The following is a 10,532-nucleotide window of genomic DNA, read 5'->3' on the forward strand; positions in this document are numbered from 1 at the left end:
GAAACGTTGGTCCATTTCACCCAAGTTGTAACATGCGTGTGGGGGTCGTTTGCAGCCCCCCCTTATGCCTTCCGCTCTGGAGCGTTAGTCCCTGCTTTGCTCCTGACATCAGTTGTTTGAACTTTCTCTTTATTTGTCATTCTTAATAGAGGTGTCAACTTTATCTCTTCCAAGGTCCGTCTTTCTGCTCCACTGATTTACTCCACTTGACTGTCTCCAGTTTCATTGCTTTCTGTCCTCACCTGTGTTAGTTTCATATTGCTCTTCCTTTTCTAGGTTCTTGTTGTGAGATCTCAGATTATTGACCAGACATGGACTCTGTTGCGACAGGTGCATTTAGTGCTGTAGACACACCTCTTGGCCCTGCCTTGGCTGCATCCCACAAGTTCTGATGTGCTCTATTTTTATTTTGATTCTGTTCCACAGACTTCTTCATTCCCCTTGACACTTCCTCCTTGACTCCTGGGTCGCTGAGAGGTATGTGGCTTGTTTTCCATGCTTGTACAGTTTCCCCTGTTATCTGTTTGTTATTGATTCCCGGTTTGAGCCCATTGTGCTTGGAGAATGCACTCTGCATGATTTCAGTTCTTTTAAGTTCTTGGAGCTTTGCTTTGCCACCTGGGACATGGCCTGTGCTGCTGCATGTCCCACGGGCACTTGAAAGAACTCCGCTACTGTTGGGTGGAGGTTCTTCAAGTGTCGGCTAACCCCTGCCGGTTGACGGTGTTGCTGCGTTCTCCTATAGCCTGGCTGACGTTTGACGTGTCGGCACAGACAGGCAGGCGGAGCGCTGAGTCCCTGACTGGAGCTGCGGCTTGTCTGTTTCTCCTTTAAATTCCGTCCGCTTGGATTCACTAATTTGCAGCTCTGCTGTTTGGTGCATCACATTCAAGGCTGCTGCATCCTCTTGGTGGGCTGACCCTTTATATGTATAATGCCCCCCGCCTCTCTGTCTGCAGTTTCTTCTCCCTGAAGAAAGTGGAGCCCACCTACCAGTGTTGATACAGCCACTTCTACTTCTTTTGATTAATGTGTGCATGATGCATCTTTTTTCATTCTTTTACCTTCAATTTGCCCATATATGGTATTTGAAGTGAGCTTCTGGGAGACAACAATGTTTCTAATCTAGTCTGCCAATCTCCATCTTCTAATTGGTGTAGCTAGACTATTCATATTTTTATATATTTTTCATAATTCCTATACCATAAATTCACCTCTTAAAGTGTACAATTTAGTGGTTTTTAGTCTATTCACAAAGTTTGTAACAATCACCACTATCTAATTTCAGACATTTTTATCTTCCCAAAAGAAAGCCCCAGTAGCAGTAACTCCCCATTCCTCCTGTTCCCCCGAAAACCACTAACCTACTTTCTGTCTCTGTGGATATGTCTAGATTAAGCATTTCATGTGAATGGAACAATATAATTGTGCTTTTTGCAGCTGGCACTTTTCACTTCGCATAATGTTTTCAAGGCTAACTAGTGTTTTAGCCAGTAATGAGCCAGTAATTCATTCCTTTTAATGGCTGAGTAATATTCCATCATAAAAATATACCACAACTTCTTTATCCAGTCCTCTGTAGACGGACATTTCAGTTGTTTCCATGTCTTGGCTATTGTAAATAGTGCTGCTATGAACATTGGAGTACATGCATTTTTTTGAATTAGTGTTCTTGCCAAATATATGCCCAGGAGTGGAATTGCTGGATCATAGGGTCAGTGTATTTTTAGATTTTTGAGGAATCTCTATACTGTTTTCCATAATGGCTACACCAAACTACATTCCCACAACAAAAAGTGTAAGAGGGTTCCCTTTTCTCCACACCCTCTCCAGCATGTATCATTTGTGGACTTTTGAATGATGGCCATTCTGATTGGTGTGAGGTGATACCTCATTGTAGTTTTGATTTGCATTTCTCAGAATATCCAGTATTAGAATTACAAACTTAAATGCCTTTTCTTAAGCCTCTAGGCGGAACTCATAGCTCTTGTTATTTACAGATTTATTAACAGTGTCATAAAAAGAATAAACATCAATCATTTTACTTGCCATTTGAGTAATGCTCAATTAATTCATAAACTGATAGATTGATTTTCCCCTAGACATTTCACGCCATTTACACATTTAAACAAATTTCCTCTAACATCTCAAACTTCAGCCACAGATCCGATCCGCCATTTCTTTCAGACTCTGCAGACCCTCCGGCAGACTCTCCCACTGCGGCCAGAAAAAGTCAGCGGCCGGGGCCCATTTTTGTGCAGGGTTGGCAGGTCTGAGGAGGGGAGGGAGCAAACCAACCCTGGGTTGGTGGCGCCTACGTGTGCACAGCAGCCCCAGGGCTGGGCGGCGCGAGGTTGCGCCTCGTCCTTGGCGTCCAGCACACTCCACGTTTCGAGGCTCCGTCCTGCCGCCCTCCAACCTCAGACACTGCCAGGGATTCCAGGTGTCAGAGGTTGTCTGAAAAGGAGGGAGAGCGAGGTTGGAGGACTCATCCTCCCTGATTCCACGACTCACTGTAACAGCAAGATCAAGCGCACAATCAAGACTGTTCACAAAAGAGCAGACATGTGTCAACGGAACAGAAGAGAGAGCCCAGAGACAGACCCACACAGATATAGTCACCGCTTCTGGCAAAGGAGGGCAGGCAGTTCAGCAGAGAAAGGGTAAGCTGTCCAGCAGCTGGAGCCGGGGCGTCAGACATCCACACGCGGGAGTGAACCCAGAATTAACTCTGAACTAACTCAAAATGGGCCACAGACAGAAGAAAAAAATGCAAAACTGTACGACGCCTAGCAGACAACGTGAAGGAAAATTGACCAGACCTGGGCTTGGCGACGAGGCTTTTGGTACAACACCAAAGGGATGAGCCTTAAAAGAGAAAAGTCATCAGTTGGATTTTATTATAATTAAAATTTTTCTGCTTCTGTGAAACACATTGTTAAGGAATAAAGCCACCGACTGGGAGAAAGTATTTGCAAAACACATCTGATCAAGGACTTGGATCCAGAATCCACAAACAACTTTTGAAACACAGCGATAAGAAAACAAACAACACAATTTAAAATTGAGGAAAAGGTCTGAACAGACCTCTCCAATCAAGATACACAGGCGGCAAGTACGCACATGGGCAGACGCTCAGCATCGCGGGTTACTGGGGAAACACAAAACAGCGTCCCGGCACCACGGCGTCTGCCAGGGAGGCTAAAAGCCAGCCGCTGCCAACACCAGCGTCCTGAGCGGAGGCAGAGCAGCAGGGACCCTCATTCACTCCTGGTGGGAATGCAAATGGTGCAGCCACCGTGGAGGGCAGTCTGGAAGTTTCTTTATAAAGCTGAACATAGTCTTACCATCCCGTCTAGCAGTCACACTCCTAGGTATTTGCCCCGCTGACTGAAATTTTTTTGTACACACAAAAACTTGCGCACGAATAAAAAGGTGTAACGGAGCAGGACTCCACGGGGCCCTTCTCGGACAACCCCCCCATGTCTTCCACGTGCCTCTTGTTTGTGGAAAAGCCTTAGTCTCCTCGGCCTTCCCCAGGTTCCAGAGAGTACGTTGAATCAGAGAAGTGAGAGGATACAGGAAGGAAGGAGAGCAGGCAACAATACGAAGCAGTAACGCTGTAGCCACGGAACAGAGTCAAGGCGCTTCCGCTCCTCCTCAAGGGCTGAGGCATGTTCTGCGCGCCTGACCTCTGCGCTGCTTCGCAGGCACCCCCGCCCCCACCAGATGGAAGAAGCTAACTGCACGCGGACCTCAGGCACGCGGACCCCAGACCAGTGGGAACCAGAAGGCTGCTGGTGTTGACCCCCGATGGCCTCACCACCAGCCAGTCAGGAGACAGGCCGCGAGCCGCTCGCACGGCCCGCAGCCCCCGCCCTCACCCCGTCCACAGAAGCCCTGCCCTGAGGGCCGCGGGGAGTCGGGGCCTTTTGACCATTACTCCTCCATCCTTGTTTGGCGCCTGCAGTAAGCACTGCTGGTGACTTTCCTTCACCACAGCCCGGGGGTCAGCAGGCTGGCTTTACTGCACATAGGCCAATGGACCCAAGTTTGGTTTGGCAATAATTTTGGTGACCCAGGAGGGACAGAAGCCCCAGGTGGGCTCTTGCCCGTGGCACACTGGCCCCCGGCCGGTGGCAGCTCACGGACCCCGTGCAGCAGCCACCTGAGAACCTCTGTCTCAAGGACAGCCCGAGTCTGCCAGTGACCAGACTTCGCCGGCAGCAGCACTGTCAGATCTGTGGTCCTGGCCCGTCTGGCCTGGTTTCTGAGATGTCTCTGGCGAGTAGTGGGGCTCACGGGCAACAACGCCAGGGGTCCGTCCCTGTTGCGTTGGCTTCATTTATGACGGAGCCTCGGTTGGGGTTTTCCCTTTTGGACTGAAATTGGTCATTTGGCTTTGTCCCTGGTGGGACATTTGCACAGCCCACGAAATGGGAGAAAATATTTGTAAACTGTATATCCGAGAATGGGTTAGTGCTGAGCACAGAGAGAGAACTCTAAAGCTGAACGGCAACAAAAAGACACCAAACAACTTGATTTCAAAATGGGCAAGGATTGAACAGCCCTCTCTCCAAAGACAACACACAAATGGCCAATGAGCACGAAAGGATTTTCACATCACTGGCCACCAGGGCACAACAAATAAGACCCACAGGGAGAGCCCGCCTCGCACGCATTAGGATGGTTGCCGTCAGAAAACAGAAGATGGGGGGCGGGTCTAGCTCAGCGGAGAGCGTGTGCTTAGCAGGCACGTGGTCCTGGGTTCAATCCCCAGTGCCTCCGATAAAAATAAGGATGAATAAATAAACCTAATTACCTCCCCCTCAAGTAAATGAATAATTAATTAAGCAGAAAATAACGACCTTTGGATAGGTTGTGGGGAAACTGGAGCGCTTGTGACTGTGGCTGGGGAATTGTGACTCCACGATGGAAACCAGCATGAGGTTTCCTCAAAAAGTAAGAAACAGAACTAACACGTGATACAGTGACTCCACGTCTGGGTGTGCGCCCCGAATAACTGACAGCAGGGACTTGACAGACACCTGCACACCCCTGCTCACAGCACAGCTGGAACGTGGGAGCAGCCACGGGTCCGTCACTGGACGAACGGAGACGCAAACTGGGACCCAGTCACACAAAGGCGTATCGTTTAGTCATTGAAAGGCAGGAGCTGCCGGCACGCGCTGCGGCCCCAGTGCCCTGCAGGGCGTCACAGGACGCGAAGAAGGCACCTGCTGCCTGATTCCGCTTAGAGGAGGAGCTCAGACTCGCTGGACGCGTAGGGAGCGAAGTGGAGCGGGGTGCCGGGGGCCGGGGGGGGGAGCTGGGGAGTCTGTGTCTGATGAGGACAGAGCCTCAGGTTTACAAGACGGACAGACAGAGGGGCGGTGCTGCAGGGCCCTGTGAACGTATTAGCTGCACTGAGCTGTGCACTTAGAGGAGCTACAACGGTAACTTTTACAGTGTGTGTGTTTCACCGCAATTTAAAAAAAATCAGTGCCGTCAGAAACAAGGCGCATCAGAGAAGCCCACGGCCAAGGGGCTGAGGGGCCCGGTGGCCAGACGGCGCGCTGTCCTGGGCAGGGGCCCGGGTCAGGGGGCGCTTGGTTGAAAACCGAGGAAATCCAAACTAAGCAGGAATCTTCGTTAGCAATAATGCACCCACTCGGCTCATTGATTGTGTCGAATGAACTGCGCTCCCGTAAAACGCCGAGAGGAACCTGGACGTGGGTCACGTGGGAATCCTCCGTACTAGGTTCCCAATTTTTCTTTAAATCTAAAACTACTTTAAAATTTAGAATTTACTTAAAAACTAAAGATGTGCAGCGTGCTAACCAATTAGCTTCTGCAGGCGAGGGGGGCCAGGCAGGGCGTGGCAGCCTGAACCACGACCCCAGCCGTGGGCAGCTGCTGAAAGCATTCAACGTCCGGGAAAACCTCCCGGCTCACGGCCGCTGTCCCAAGCCCCGCCAGCGGGGGCAGACGTGCGGCGTGTGTTCCTGCATCCGCGGCGGACGCGGCAGAACTGCATGGATTCGTTCAATTTTTTGTTTGCACCAAAGGAAGCAGCCTTTTGGTGTTTTCTTTGGGAGAAAACCTGTTCTTGGCAGTGAGTGAAGCAGGAGTCATGGAAACGTGGTAGGAAAGGACCCGAGGATCATGCGACGTGTCTCCCAAGGTCCCACCACGCTGTGTTCCCTGTAAGCACAGCTTACCCTCCCCGACTGGTCTCTGGTCCCTCGCAAGCCTCACTTGCCCTGGGCAACTCTGCGCCATGGAGCTGAGCCTGTCCAGATAGACGGCAGTGGCAGCTGCAAAGTGAGTCGAGTAACCCACCTCGACCAGCCCCGCCAGGAACAGGGCCACCCGCCACGGGGCTGCTGTTCTGGAGCTTTTCCAACGGCTGTGGCTTCGCCACCTGCTTTGGCCGCACTGCAACCTGGAGAAACGAAGTCGCACGCCAACTCGTGTCCGCCCGGGACTCCCTAGTGGGCTTGGGTGCCGCGATGACCAGACAGCAGCCTTTCAGATCCTGGGTGAGCGTGGCTGAGAGCTCCCTCGGGCGCCCGCATTTTTTCATGGAGCTGTTGCTGCAGACAGACAGCATCACGATGGGGGATATTTAACATAAAGTGAAATCACTCTTACTATTCGTCAGAAGCCAAATAGGGTGCATCTTCAAAGAGGAAAATAAAAACAAATCATTACAAGTGCAAAGCTGCCTGAGAAAATGTGTGGTGAGCTCTAGAAAATGACAGCCCCCTGACCTCTCACCGCTCTCCAAACACAGTGAGTGTCTGGCGTGTTGGCAGCTCAGCTGGGGGTTGTGAGAGGCGGCCCTGCGCTCGGGTGCGACTGTCAGTGGGAGGTGTCTGCAGTCATCCGTGTTCACCCGCGGTCATCCGTGCTCACCCGCAGTCATCTGTGTTCACCCGCGACCATCCGTGTTCACCCGCGGTCATCTGTGTTCACCCGCGGTCATCTGTGTTCACCCGCGACCATCCGTGTTCTTCTGTTTTTCATTTGTTAAGTTTTTTTCTTGCGCAACAAATACTCAACTACCTATTTTTTTTTGAAGCAAAAAGAAATCTCGAGCCTGGCTTTTCTTCTCTGACGTGGAAACATGAACATTAGGATTTCCAGTTTCACATCTGGCCGGATTTGGGAGGTGTGTGGAAGGAGCACCCCCGTGCCTGGGTGAGCCCCGGTGCCGAGCCCCTGGTGGGGCCCCCGCTCTCCTGGCGCGCTGTGGTGTCTGAGCTCAGGGCCTGTGTGGACGCGGTGCAGGACGGCTCTGCCTTGGATCTCGTGGGCAGACACTTGTTAGTGGGGACTTGGGGACCATGCTTTCCACTCCCAGATGGTGACTCTCCAACGGTCATGCTCCCTTCTGACCCCCATTCAGTCCCAGCCTTGGGGCCCCTCAACAGGAGGTTTTCCTGAGGACGCACCCCTTCTTCCACGGAGGTGTCTGCTCTGCTCACCCTCCCCACCAACTGGAGCCCCGGGGACGGTCCACAGCAGGACAGCCACGGCCCACGGCCAAGGACGGACCAGCCTCCCCCGTGACAAGCCTCTGCTGGCAGAATCAGGCTGTGGGCTCAGAGCTTCCTTCTTGGCACAGGAGGAGGGGGCAGGACGGAGCCCCAGACGATGGAGTGTGGGCGTCAGGTACACCTCAGGACTCGTCACCGCATGGTCTGGAGGCCAGAAATCTGAGACAAAGGCGTCGGCAGGGCTGCCCCCTGGGGCGAGGGGAGGACCATCCAGGTGGTCCCTGTGGCCCGCACACGGCGCCTTCGTGCTCACAGGCCACTATCTGGGCATGTCTGCACCCAGTCCCCTCTCGTAGGGCACACAGTGGGTCAGGAACCCACCCTAATGACCTCACGACCTCTGTACAGACCCTGTCTCCAAACAAGGTCACCTTCTGAGGCCCTGGGCATTGGGACTCCAGCAATAAATTTGGGAGACACGTGGGTCATAACAGGACCCGAGGCTCAGTCCGTCGACCCCACCCCGTGGAGGGTGAGCCTGAGGGCAGCAGTGTGCTGCGGGCACAGGGGGCTTCTGGTCACAGACACTGCGCAGACCCCGCGGCGGGGGTCCTGCCGAGCTCCCCCATTCAAACTTCCGTCTGACTTTTCACCTGCATTCTGATAGGCCTTCCCAGGGCTGACTGTCTTTATGTTAAAGCCGTTCAGAAAGGGTGTGCGTTTGAGACCAGACTGTGATTTGGGCTGTTTAGAGGCTGGACTTGGGGGGGACGAGCCGGCCCCGCCCACTGTGCACAGTCAGAGCCACTTCCCAAGGGCAGAGCCCCCCCACCCCAGCACGACCTCGAGTCCCTCAGGGCCCCACGCTCAGATTGGAGGGTGAGGGCCAGCAGGGCATCCTCCAAGGGAGGAGGGGGGCCGGAGAGGAGAGAGAAATCTTGGCTGAAGTGAAATTCTGCCTAAAGAGGAAGAAACGTCTGCGCCGGCAGGAGGGGAGGGCCAGCTCTCAGCAGTTGGGCTGCTCCTTGTCCGCGTGGACGGGGGCTCCCAGCAGGACCAGCCCAGCGCCAGCCGGACGGAGGCTGCAGGACCCGCAGGCTGAGCTGGACACTCCTCAGACGTCTCCCGAGAGGACGGTGTCCGGGCCCGAGACCCCCGGGCTGGAGAGGACGCGTTTCTGGGGGGAGCCCTGAGCCAGGCTGCAGAGGGCTGCAGAGTGCCCCTCAGGCCCAGGGCAGGCCATGCCCGCTGAGCGGTGGAGGAGAGCCCGGCGTGGACGTGGGGGTGGGGACGGCCCCGGGGCTCGGGCGGCGGGCAGAGCTGCGGGGTCTCCCTCTGCTCTGCTCTCCAGCCCCGTGTCCCAGCTGGGCCGGCAGCTGTCACTCCCAAGGCCACCAGGGAGCAAGGGGAGCCTGGCAGGGCCCTGGGGACCTTCAGTAGGGGCAGCTGGCGGGGGGCGTGTGAGGGGTCCCACAAGCGGCTGTGCTGGCCGCCTTGGGCTGCGGCGATGAATACCCGCCTGTTCCCTCCTGGGCCTTCACACTTTCCAGACTCTTCACTTAAAAACAGTCTTCCCAGACTTGGCCTTGGAAGCGGCGCTGGCCCTGCTCCCCGCAGGTGTGCTCTTGGCCGCAGGTTAGCAGCAAATGCTCTTGATCCCAGTGTTGCCAGCGCCCTGGAAGCAGGTGTTCTGCTTGGAGTTCCACGAGTCACTCGTCGCCCGGGGCAGTGGGCGGGGGAGGGGTCTGAGAACAGAGTTGGCTCTTTCGGAAACGGGAGCTGTGCTCGGAGCACACAGATCATCGGATCATCGTGCCCAGGCTGAACAAGGAGCCTGCCCGCCCGAAATCCCCAAGGGAGCGGGCTCCGGTAAAACACGCACCTCCACGTGCTGGCGGCCAGCCGGGTGGCAGCTCCACTGATGGGCCGTCCCGCTGCGGGGAGGTCCGCTCTCGGGGACGTGACCGCTCTTAGGGGCCCAGGTGGCCAGGCAGCGCCGGGGCTGGACTCTGAGGTGAGGCAGGCGGGAGCCCTTCCAGACACAGACGTCTGTCTCTCGGTGTCACTGAGCCAAGGATGGGATGTCTGGCCAGGCTGGAGCGTCCGCCTCGCATCCGGTGTGTCCCGCGGCCACGTAATGAACGTGGCACGTATCCAGTCAGCATGGCAGCTGCAGTGTCCGCCGGCCAATTTAAGTCTCCAAACAGTGACATCAGTGGGGAGATGTGTCTCCAGGACACAAGGGCAGAGAGCGCTCTGTGCTGAGGCTGAGCCCTGGGACAGGTGACCGGCCTGTGCGGCACCCTGTCTTCTCCATTCCTCGGCTCTGTGCCTGGACAAAAGGACACGTGACCCAGCCCCACCCTCTAGGGGCTGCACCTGGCTGGCCAGGTGCGGGCTGGGCATCCGCTCTCCACATGCAGGGTCCACGCGTCTGCCGCTGGTGTGGCCGGCACCACACGCTGGGGGCTCTCCCGGGTCCAGCCTCCTGGGCCTCCTGTTGGGGCGAGGGGACACACAGAGGGGGTGGGGGTGGGAGGCCAGCGGAGACTCGGTTCAGGTGGTGTGGGCAAACCTGTCCCTCTCTGGATCTGGGTCACTTCCACAGGCCGACCTCATGTCCCCTAGGACTCTGCCCCCGACAGAGGGACAGAAGGCTCTGAGGACTGGGGGTCCCGGGTCTCTGGGGGTGACTGGGGTCAGTGCAGGCGCTGCACAGTCTCCCACTGGGAGGGGCCGGCAGAACCGGAGGGAGGTGGCTCGGCCTGCGTCTTGTTGGGGTGAGCCTGGTGCACAGGTCTGAGTGTGGGGCCCTATCGGCACCTGTCACGGCCACCTCCCGGGAGACAGCAGGAAAGGGCTGCCGTAAGCTGTGGTCAACACTGCAGAAAAGGATGTTTTATTTAATCATCAGCCTCGTTGAGGTACAATTTACATGCAATAAAATGCACCTTTTTAAACCGTGCAGTTGGATGATGTCTGACGAATGAAGGCATAACACCACCCTAGTCAGGGCAGCGAACGTCTCCA

At 55.3% G+C, this 10,532-nt stretch overlaps 1 long non-coding RNA gene across 1 annotated transcript; it reads right to left on the minus strand.

Moving 5' to 3' along the window:
• Window positions 1-1,985: 1,985 nt before the first annotated feature.
• Window positions 1,986-9,158, minus strand: LOC140699878 (uncharacterized). Its single transcript, XR_012078148.1, has 2 exons — window positions 9,022-9,158; window positions 1,986-2,457 (listed from the first exon to the last, which is right to left on the minus strand). It is a non-coding gene; the product is annotated as an uncharacterized lncRNA (long non-coding RNA).
• Window positions 9,159-10,532: the final 1,374 nt, after the last annotated feature.

This window comes from Vicugna pacos, chromosome 11, assembly GCF_048564905.1.
Source record: "Vicugna pacos chromosome 11, VicPac4, whole genome shotgun sequence".
Lineage (NCBI taxonomy): Eukaryota > Metazoa > Chordata > Mammalia > Artiodactyla > Camelidae > Vicugna > Vicugna pacos.